Genomic DNA, 10893 nt, shown 5'->3' on the forward strand with positions numbered 1-10893 from the left:
ACAAAATAGATTCAGGAGAAGGCCATTCGGTCCTTCGAGTCTTTACCACTATTCAATACCATCATGCTTCCTTTTCCTATTCCTGTTTTCTCTCCACACCCCTTGATTGCTTTAGACATAAGGGCCACAACTAACTCTCATTTAAAAATATCTCATGATTTGTGGTTTTCAACATTTCTGGGATTTTACAAGGTCACAGCCAATGCATCCACTATCTCAAAAGCCACTTATTTTAACATCCTTGGATGCAGAACCAAGGGAATTGAAAAATCCTAATAGCTTTTCCAGTTCCCTTTCTTTAGTGATTAAGATTATTTCTCTGTTCCATTCACCCTCAGATTTTCTATTATTACAGTGAATTCCCCATTATCCAGCACCTATGGAGATCACAGATGCAGGAAATACAAATTTTTTGGTTGACTGAGATTCACTCTTCCAATGCCAAATTAATACACCTTCATCAAGAATACACCATTTATAAGTCAAAAGACAATGCAAAATGTAAAGTAATTTGATTTAATAAAGGTATTGTAGTCTTTATTTATGTAAAGTTCACTTCAATCAAGTAATTCACGTAACTTAGGCATGGAAAAGGAGACGCTTTGGTAGAGTTACCCCAGTGGAGAGCAGCATTGTAAATTTTATTGAAACTTTATTCAAACAGCTGCTGTGGGTGGGGCATGACCGGGGCACTCTGCTGGCTGAATGATGTCACACATCTTCACCAAGAGATTGTATATTGTTTCTGAGAACATTTATGATAGGCTCTATCGATAATCACAAAATTGGAGCTGGGAAATGATAGGCTTTAATAAACATGAGACTTTGGCTGGCCCGGATCCAGGTACAGGAATGCCGGAAGGGAGGAGGGAGGTCGACATTTATGGCCAGGTCATAAGGGGTGGAGACATAGGAGATGAATCACTAGTGGGCGGGCCAGCCTCATACATACAACAGCACAGGTAGGGAATAATGTCCAAGGAGAAAACATATCACTACAATTTACTTGTACAATTTGATAAACTCTCTAAAGACCTCACTTCTTGGTAACCTCCAATATTAGACTTTATGAGATAAATGCTCTATTCCCTTGGCATTCTCTGGTCCCTCTTTCTTTAATCTCTTTTTCTTACATTTTTTCTTTCTGGGAATTTTGGGGGGAGGGGAGGGAGATGGGAGAGGGGAAGGGGTTTCTTATATACCACTTGTATAACTTTTTGAATTTTTTTTTAATTCAATGAAATGTAATTATTATTGTGGTTATATATATATTTTGGAAGATTTCAATTGAGGAGATGAGAACATATTCGTTAATTGTGATATAATGCGATATGTTATATCATATAGTGATTTTTTTCTCCTTTTCAATTATGTTCTATTCTCCTCATTCATTGTTTATCTGTAATATAATTAATTAAAAAAATTGAAACTGTAAGGAAGATTTGGTGAACAGATGGGAAGAGTGCAGGGAAGGGATGGTGTCCTGGTAGGCGGAATGTGTAGGTTATGGGTGGATGAAGTGAGTGGGGGTTGGAAAGGGGTGTGTGAGAAAGGACCTGGATGGATAAGATAGAGAAAAAAAGGGATGGGGGGGATCAGGTCTCTTGAAACTGGAGAATTCAATGGTTGATGACTACTTGAGCTGAATATGAAGCGAGGTGATATTAGCTGATCTCTTCCTTTTTTTGGAGTATCCACAGCAGAAGCTAATTAAAATTACTTCTAACTCTCTGCTTTCACCTTTGATAATAAGTTTATTATACACTTTCTACAAGCACCAAAATTCTTATTTGCTGTAACCGAACAGGTACTCCATTAAAAAAAATAGTACACTTCAAATTTTAAAATAAATAATAAATACAAAATACAGGCAGTTAATAAATATTCACAGTTACCATAGTGCGAAAAGGAAAAAAATGCCTTTATAATAAGGACAATACATCATGAGATATAAAAATTTGGTTGTTTGTGTTAAGTGTACCATATCATTGTAGCTGTGCATTGCATCAATCCTGTTTCAGTCACAGGACCACATTTTTGGAAGGTGACAACACTGTTATTTACCAAGGAGTGGAACCTCAAGCTGGCTGAAGCCAAGGAGGGTCTGCTATGGCTTCACCTTCACACATAATTTCAGCCTGCAGCTGCCCATTATCACTATAAAGTATAAAGTGTACATACATGACATCACATACAACCCTGAGATTTGTTTTTTCCTGCAGATGACCCAGTACAAAAAAACTGGCTCAACGTACACATGTAAGCAAATAAAGAAATCTAAACAAACTAACTGTGCAAAGCAGAAATAGAAAAGAAATCAATAAAGTGCAAAACAGTCCTTAAATAAGCCCTGATTGAGTTTGTTGTTGTTGAGGAGTCTGATGGTAGAGGGGAGCGACTTAGTAATCCCTCAAAATGTTTACAAATCTGCAGTTTAAAAATTAATCAAAAATATATTAAAAACAACAAAAGGCAACATATAGCAACAAATATTGGAATGGAGAAATTCTTCACCTCGTGATTGTAAGATATTAGTGGAGATCTTTCTGTGAGCACAGTGACACACATACGCTGTTACTTCATAAAATATTGTAGAAGCTCACCGGAGGCTTAATCGAACCGGCTCGGGAAGCAAGTTACTTCATTATGTCACAAAGCAATGATGTCATTTGGAATGTGCAGGGTTTTAAAAGCTACAGGTGACAATTTGAATAAAAACTTTTACTGAACTTCGACTTGACTATGTCTGATAATTTTCTCGTTCTTCATTTTGCGCTGCGACACAGCTGCTACATTAGTGACCCCAACGGGCCCAAATGGATTTTGGACCTAACATGGACAACGCAGCAGTTTTGCTTAACCACCCAACCTGAAGTTTGGTTCAGTCAGGCTAAGGTGCTGTTCCACATTCGTAAGATAGAAGTGGATGCCACTAAGTACTATCATGTGGTAAGTCCCCTCAACCAGGACATGGATTTTCTTCAGGACCCACCAGCTCTCAGCAAGTATGAAGCCCTAAAGGTCCTCCTTCTCTGGATTTAGTCTCTCACGGCACAAGTGAGCTGCACGGCTCCTCCATATCGATGGCCTGGGAGAACTGCGCCCCTTCAGAGTTAATGAATGACATGTTGGCACTGGCAGATGGCCATAGGCTTTGTTACTCCCCAATTCTCCACTGCCATATCCAAGCATGGCGTCACACACCACATCCTCACCCAAGGACCTCCCCTACATGCTCGAGCTTGACGCCTGCCACCTGACAAGTTGAAGCTTGCAAAACAAGAGTTTTACAAAATGGAGGAACTTGGAATCATACGCAGGTCTGATAACCCATGGGCTTCCCGCTACATATGGAGTCCAAAGCCACGGGAGGCTGGAGAGCTTGCGGGGATTACAGGCATCTCAACAATGCCAGCACTGCAGATTACTACCCTGTGCCCCATATACAGGACTTACAGCTAATCTTCATGGATCCAGGATATTTTCTAAAATTGACTTAGTGTGTGGGTACCTATAAACCCTAGAGCACACATGTCAAACTCTGGCCCGCGGGCCAAATTTGGCCCGCGATATAATTATATTTGGCCCGCAAGATCATTTCAAAAATGTATTAGAGGTGGCCCGCTGGCCGCCGCGCCAGTATAGCGCATGCACAGTAATACAATAAATCCCAGAATGCATTGGCATCAGCCCGCTAATCGCCCCCACCTCCTCTGTTTACGTTGCAGGGACTCACCGTGGACTCTGGTTTTGGGGCCTGGCCGGTGTCAGGGGAAGCCAAGGCCGCTTCCCAGCGCCCTGAACCGGAGGCCTCAGGCTTGACCTCGCCAGGACCGTTGTCCACTTCCCCTCCCTGCCGCAGGCCAACCCGCGACTCACGGTGACAGGGCCGCTGATCCCCCGAGATGCCGCCCTGCAGCGAGAGCCGATGCCCCCGCACTGTCGTGTCCCCCCGCCCGCCCCCCCACCGCAGCGCGGCCTGGCCGGTGTCAGGGAAGCCAAGGCCGCTTCCCAGCGCCCGGAACCGGAGGCCTTGGGCCTGACCTCGCCAGGACCGTTGCCCACTCCCCCTCCCTGTCGCAGGCCGACCAGCGACTCACGGTGACGGGGCCGCTGATCTGCCGAGATGCCGCCCTGCAGCGAGAGCCGATGCCCCCGCACTGTCGTTGTCCAACCCGATCACCCGCAAACCCCGCCCTCCCGCACACAGGCCTGAGTAAGTATTATGAACTTTAATCTCAGGATAAAACGATCTTCCAATAATTTCATGTCACAGTGATAAATATATTCCTGGTTAAAAATGGTCCTGCACCTGGATACAAGCTCATTAGGCCTAAAACTTGAAAAGTGTGTAAATCAAAGGATATCTGTACCAATGGAAAAAGGGCATGGCAAATAACCCTGCTAGAGTTCATGCCCACAATCCGTCACCCATTTGATTGTTTCAGGAATCATGTTATTCTCCCACATTCTCAATAGCCCTCAGATTTTACTATTCGACAGCACACTAGCAACATTTGACAAATCCTCTATAGAGAAATATTATTTATTGAATATTTTATTTCTCATTTGTTAATGCTTCTGGAAAGAGTTTATCCAAAACTATTATTAAACATTTATTTTAATAAGAAAAAGTTTAACATTACATATGTTGAAAGAAGAGAAAACATGCAGATGTTGTTGAAAATTTTCAATAAATATTTAGTTCGGCCCTCGACTTAGTCCAAGTTTTTAATTTTGGCCCTCCGTGAATTTGAGTTTGACACCCTTGCACTAGAGGATGTGCCTATTCTAACAGCATTTGGCCTCTTCAAAATTTTGAGAATGCCTTTTGGGCTCATAAATGCTGCACAAATATTCCAGCAACTAATGGATGCAGTGGGGTGTGGCATGTACTTCCTTATTGTATATTTGAACAACATACTCATCGCCAGCCACTCCCGCAAAGAGCACCTACAGTATCTGCGTTTACTCTGCTGCCACCCACAGGAGTTCGGGCTAACTGTGAACCCTGTCAAGTGCAAATTCGGGCAGTTCTCTTATCAAGTTCTTGGAACATCAGATCAGCAGCCAGGGTGTCATTCCATTGCCTAGCAAGGTAGAAGGCATCCTCAAATTTGCAAGGCCTGATACCATCAAAGGACTCCAGGAATTTGTGGGGATGGTCAATTTCTATCATCGCTTTCCACCCTCTGCAGCTCATATTATGAAACCCCTCATTAACCTCATGTCCAATGGTGCCAAAGAACTTGAGTGGACAAAGGAGATGACAGTAGCATTCCAGCAGACCAAAGATGTCCTCGCGAAGACAACATTGCTGGTCCATCTACATATAGATTCACCAACTGCCTTGATGATAGATACATCCGACGCAGCAGTGGGGGGGCGGGGGGGGGGAGTCACAATGGACAACGGAAGCCTCTAGCGTTTTTTAGTAGGTACTTCCGCCCTCCGGAAACAAAACACAGCACATTTGATAGAGAACTGCTGGTACTGTACCTAGCAGTCCGACACTTCTGCTATTTTTTTGGAAGGCAGGGACAATGCTTTTTACTGACCACAACCGCTAATATTTGCCTTCGGAAAGGTACCAGATCCCTGGTCAGTCTGCCAGCAATGCCACCTATCTTATGTATCCAAATTTTCAACCAGGATTAAACATATCTCTGATAAGAGTAATGTGGTGTCTAATGCCCTGTCCTGCTCCTTCATTCAAGCAGTGCATGTCCTCTATCCGGTGTAGACTACATGGTGCTCACCAAAGCTTAGCGCCAGGACAATGAACTCCCACCTTATAATACTGCTGTCATGACTGTGCAACTTGAGGATGTAGTCTTTGGGCTGGAAGGTACCACAGGTCAGCCTCACCATATTATCACCAGTTCACAAGATTTTCCACCTCTTCTCACAAATATTCATACCACCTGCAATTTTTGGTGTCCTATGAACACCATTATTCAACCCTATGGATGAATACCTCACAAGTTATATGTCTAAGGAAAATTTCAGATGGATACATGGATAGGATGGATTTAGAGGAATATGGGCCAGCCACAGGCAGGTGGGATGTGTGAGTGGGACATTTTGGTTGGCATAGGCAAGTTGGGCTGTTTCCACGCTGTAGGACTCTGACTCTAATATAAACATTTTTTTCTGCCATGTGTGGAACATATCTAGCACAATGTAAGCTTATGTTCATATTCATGTGAGTTAAACCACAGATTCAATCCCATTCAAATTTTCTCAGTTTTATTCATTATGGAACAGTTACAGACATAGTCATAACGAAATGTGTTATTGATATGAATTTGCGGAGATTTGGTATGACACCAGAAACCTTGTGAAGTGAAAAGTGTGCTGACCGGCTCCATCACAACCTGGTATGGGAACACCAATACCTCAAAGCAGAAAGCCTGCAAAAGGTAGTGAACATAGCCTGGTACATCACAGGCAAAACCCTCCCCACCATCGAGAAAGTCTATGGAACTCTGCCGTCGGAGAGCTACTGCAACCATCAAAGATCCGCACCACCCAAGACAAGTTCTATTCTCACTGCTGCCATCAGGAAAGAGATATAGGTGCCATAGGACTTGAACCACCAGGTTCAGGAATAGTTGCTACCCCTCCATCATCAGGCTCCTAAACAATAGACTAAATCAGAGATTAATTTAAGAACTCCTACTTTGCGCATTATGTATTATTGAATATTTATTTTATGTATTGTGCAGTCAGTTTGTTCACATTTCTTTTGTTGCTTACATTTCTGTCTTTTATATGCATAACTTTTCTTGAGTACAGATTTTCTACAGATAAGTAGAAAATTTGTCTGGCCTGCAGGTAAAAGAATCTCAGAGTTGTATGTGATGTAATGTATGTACTCTGACAATATATCTGCTTTGAACTTTAAACTTTAGGAGCTTTGTCTGGATTCAATGTTCAATTAATAGGTTGAACTTAATGAAGAAATGGTGAAATATTTCATACTGCCAACAAATTGGTGTATGCAAGAAAATTTGAGTACAGAAGCAAGGAGGTCTTATTGGAATTATTCAGGGATTTGGTGAGCATTATGTGCATTTTTGGTCTCCGTATCTTTGGAAGCATGTTCTCTGATCGTGGGATTGCAGTGAAGGTTCATCAGACTGATTTCCCAGGATGGGAAGCCTTATGTATGAAGAGAGTTTGGGTTAATGAGACTTACTTGGCTAAACCTTAAAAGAATATTAAAGGAACTTAATAAAGTTATAAAATCACGATGGTTCTGGATGGACTAGATGCAAGAAAGATGTCCTTAATTGTGGGGATATCGGGAACAGGGATCATAACCTCAAGATGTGGGGGAGGTCATCCATAACTGAAGTGAGGAGAAATTCCTTCACCCAATGAGTGGTGAACCTGTAGAATTCTCAACAACAGAAAGGGGTTGAGGCCAAATCACTAAATAAAGAAGATATGAAATATATCTCTAATAGCTAAAGAGATGAGAATATGGGGAGAAAGCAGGAAAAGGATACTGATTTTAGAGGATCAATGAGCAGAATGGCCTATTCCTATTAATTATTTCTATGTTTCAATAATGCATTTCAACCAAAACCAAGGGAAAATAAGAACGTAAATTATAATTCTATTGATAAGGCACATTGTCAATATACTGTAGTTGCAAAGGCAGCTTTAGACAAAAGCATCATTTACAATTAACATGTTTTTTCTTTTTTTTAATACTGAAAAAATTGGGATTGAGCTTGAATGAATTAGTGAGTTTTGCAATGTGAAGTTCCTAAGTCAGATTTCATCATGTTATTTTATTTCCATAGCACTCTTGATAATTTTGACAATCTAGCTGGTGAGCTTCTATAGTTAATTCTTATCATTCAAAGTATTCAGATCTTTTACAAACTGTGACATTCTCCCATTTTTTCAGTTCATTTTATTTGAGTGGGACTGTCCCTTTAAGACAACAGATTTAACAACCTACCTACAGGATTTGAAGTGACTGAAACTAGCAGCAAGATTTGAACATCATGGTCCTTTTACTGAATTCATTTGTAGAGTCAACACAGAAGCCCTGGAGAACCCAGGAGCAAAGACCATATGACCAGCTATTTAAAAAGACAGTGCATCATTTGTTCAGGAGGCTATTGTAAGGAAGCAGCACAAGAGTAACAAGTTCTTTGACCTCCTTTGTGGGATTGAGAAACCATCTTGGCCTCATTGTGTGGTTATAGACAAATTGTCAGAGTTCCTCCTGTGAGTATAGAGGGATGAGAGACCCACGAAAGTTGCAGATGAAATACTACACTCTACTTTGACTGATCCACAAAAAGGGTTCTCTATTGGCAGAAGAAATACTGCAATCTACTCAAATGACCCATGAAAAGGCACTCATCCAAAAAGGACATTTCTCTGAAGCACCTCAACAAGGGTGTCCTGAGTATTCAATGTTCTGTCATCCCCGGACTCCGTCACTCACTTCAGCAACTGTTAATTTCATCCTAAAGCCTGTGTGTCCTGCATATCACATCAATTTCAAACCCACGTGTCCTCACTGAATTTCTGAAACTGAACTTTGAACTGCCTTCTGAGAACTGAGCCTTGAGCTGTGGTAGTTTGGGGTACTCGACACACACCAATATATTTGTGCATTGTTTGAGTTTAAGTTAGATAATTGCATATATATTGAGTTAAGTTTAGGTAAGTTAGTTAAATTAGATTAGGTGTTATATAATTGTTGATTAATAATTAAAAATATTATTTTAAATACAACACCAGCTGGGCTCATTTGTATCACTGCTGTACGTAACAAAACGTAAACCAATATTTTCCAAGGTGTAATATTTAACTTTCTATTCCATCCACAGAAATAGGATGCATTTAAAATGAACACAGTTCTTATTGAAAAAGTACATACTGACAGAACTAGAATCACTGAAAATCACCAGGGTCCTGTTTTCCATTTCCCTTGAAGCTTAACTGGTTCACTGAAAAAAAATTATTATAATACTAGGTAATAGCTAAATTAAAGTAAATTACAGATTGAACCTCTATTATCTGGGGCCCTGTGGTCCAGCAACGCCCGTGGTCTGGCACGTTTTGAATCTGTTGCCATTAGTACAAACTCCTTACAGACAGCGTGGGATTCAAACTCCAGTCCCGATCACTGATGCTATAATGTGTTGCACTAACCACTACGCTAACCAGGATTTGATTTGTGATATATTCGATCCTTTTAGCTCAGAAAATATGTCTGATCAATGCACCTACCTCCCCTTCGGCAGCTATCTTCAGTGCATTTTCTATTTTCTGGCATTTTCTGTGGTCCAGCAAAGGCCAGGACCCAATGTCATCAGATTAAAGAGATTCAACCTGTAATAACATATAAGGCTATTAATAGGAGTAGCATTCGATAGTCTAGGAAATCTGTAAGTCCAGCACCATCAAAGTCCATATCAGACCAGATTATCATTGTTTTGCTCACAGACATTTTTTCTTTTAAAGTATTTTTATTAATTTCAATAACAATAAATTTGTACAGAAAATTATGGAATGTGCCATGGAAAAAAATAACATAAACAGTCACAAACCCCTGCAAGCATAATTATACAAATGAATTCCAAAGCATAACCATAATAAAGAAAGGACATAATAAATTTAAATTTAGCAAAACCCCAAAACCGTACAGTTATATTTAAAATATAGGAATCAACGAAGAAAAGAAAAATAAGAGGAAAAAACCCTTTAATTAAAACCTCTTTCATTTGACAAGGTTGGAAAAAAAAACCTAGCATATGGGTATCGAGTGATGACAACTTGGAAACTGACAACACAACTTTGAGGTTTAGAACAGTCTTAAAACTTTAGTAATAGTTCATAAAAGGGTCCCATGTCTTTGACATATATAATTTTTTCTAGGCTTAAACAAGACATAATATCATTTAACCATTGTATGTGTGTAGGTGGAGTGCTATTTGATCATTTGATCAATATTGGCTATCAATGAAGTAAAAGATAAAATTTGGTTTTGAAATGAAATCAATTTTTTTCTTCTGGTTGTCCATCATGTGGGACGATGATGGTTCCTTTCAGTTAGTTTGTGAGGTTTGATATGTGCATCCTGGAGTGGCTGTACAGGCCGATATTTGACAGGCCCTGGTTGCCACATACTTGGCAGGTGAGGTCTGGAGGGGCATCAGGGGCAAAAGCTCTGCTGTGGCACATCCCGTGCCTTTCCTCTGTTGCCTCTTTGAGCGTTTTCTCAGCAGCATCTACACCTTTTCTGAAGGTGTCCCTCCACTGAGACCGATCTTGAGCCAAATCCTCCAATGTTGGTAGGGCAATGTCAGCCTTCTTGAGACTCCTGAGCAGAACATCCTTGTACTGTAGTCTTCATCATAATGATTAGTATACCATTGGACAGTCAGCCATACATTCTGACAAAATATTCTGCCCAGCGCATTTGGGCTGACATCACCAAGGTTGAAACTGCTGGCATTCCAGCTCGAGAAAGGACCTCAATATTGGAGGCCTTGTCTCACAAGGTGATCTTCATCAGAGAATGTAGGTGATGTTGCTGCAGTTGGTCAAGCTGACATAAGTGACTGATATGGGCACCATGTCTCATCCATGTAGCAAGGCTGATATAACCACAGCCCTGTACACCTTGCACATGGTGGCCAACCTGATGTTCTGTGACCCAACCTGATCTTTTAGCTGACCAAAGGCAAAGCAGGCCTCTCTGGTCTTGACTCAATCTCTGCATCTCGAGAAGCTGAGGATGTTATTGTGCTGCCCAGGTAGCAAAACTTGTGGCAGCAATGAGACAAGTGTCATCAATAAGGACAGTTTGTTCTTCATACCTTGAGCCAGGGGCCGGTTGGTACAAATCTTCCATTTTTT

At 41.0% G+C, this 10893-nt stretch overlaps 1 long non-coding RNA gene across 1 annotated transcript; it reads left to right on the top strand.

Moving 5' to 3' along the window:
- The first annotated feature begins 2783 nt into the window (after positions 1–2783).
- LOC138752721 (uncharacterized) lies at positions 2784–8710 on the top strand. The gene is made up of 3 exons (XR_011350874.1): positions 2784–2949; positions 6915–7060; positions 7922–8710. It is a non-coding gene; the product is annotated as an uncharacterized lncRNA (long non-coding RNA).
- Positions 8711–10893: the final 2183 nt, after the last annotated feature.

This window comes from Narcine bancroftii, chromosome 1, assembly GCF_036971445.1.
Source record: "Narcine bancroftii isolate sNarBan1 chromosome 1, sNarBan1.hap1, whole genome shotgun sequence".
NCBI classification, from domain to species: domain Eukaryota; kingdom Metazoa; phylum Chordata; class Chondrichthyes; order Torpediniformes; family Narcinidae; genus Narcine; species Narcine bancroftii.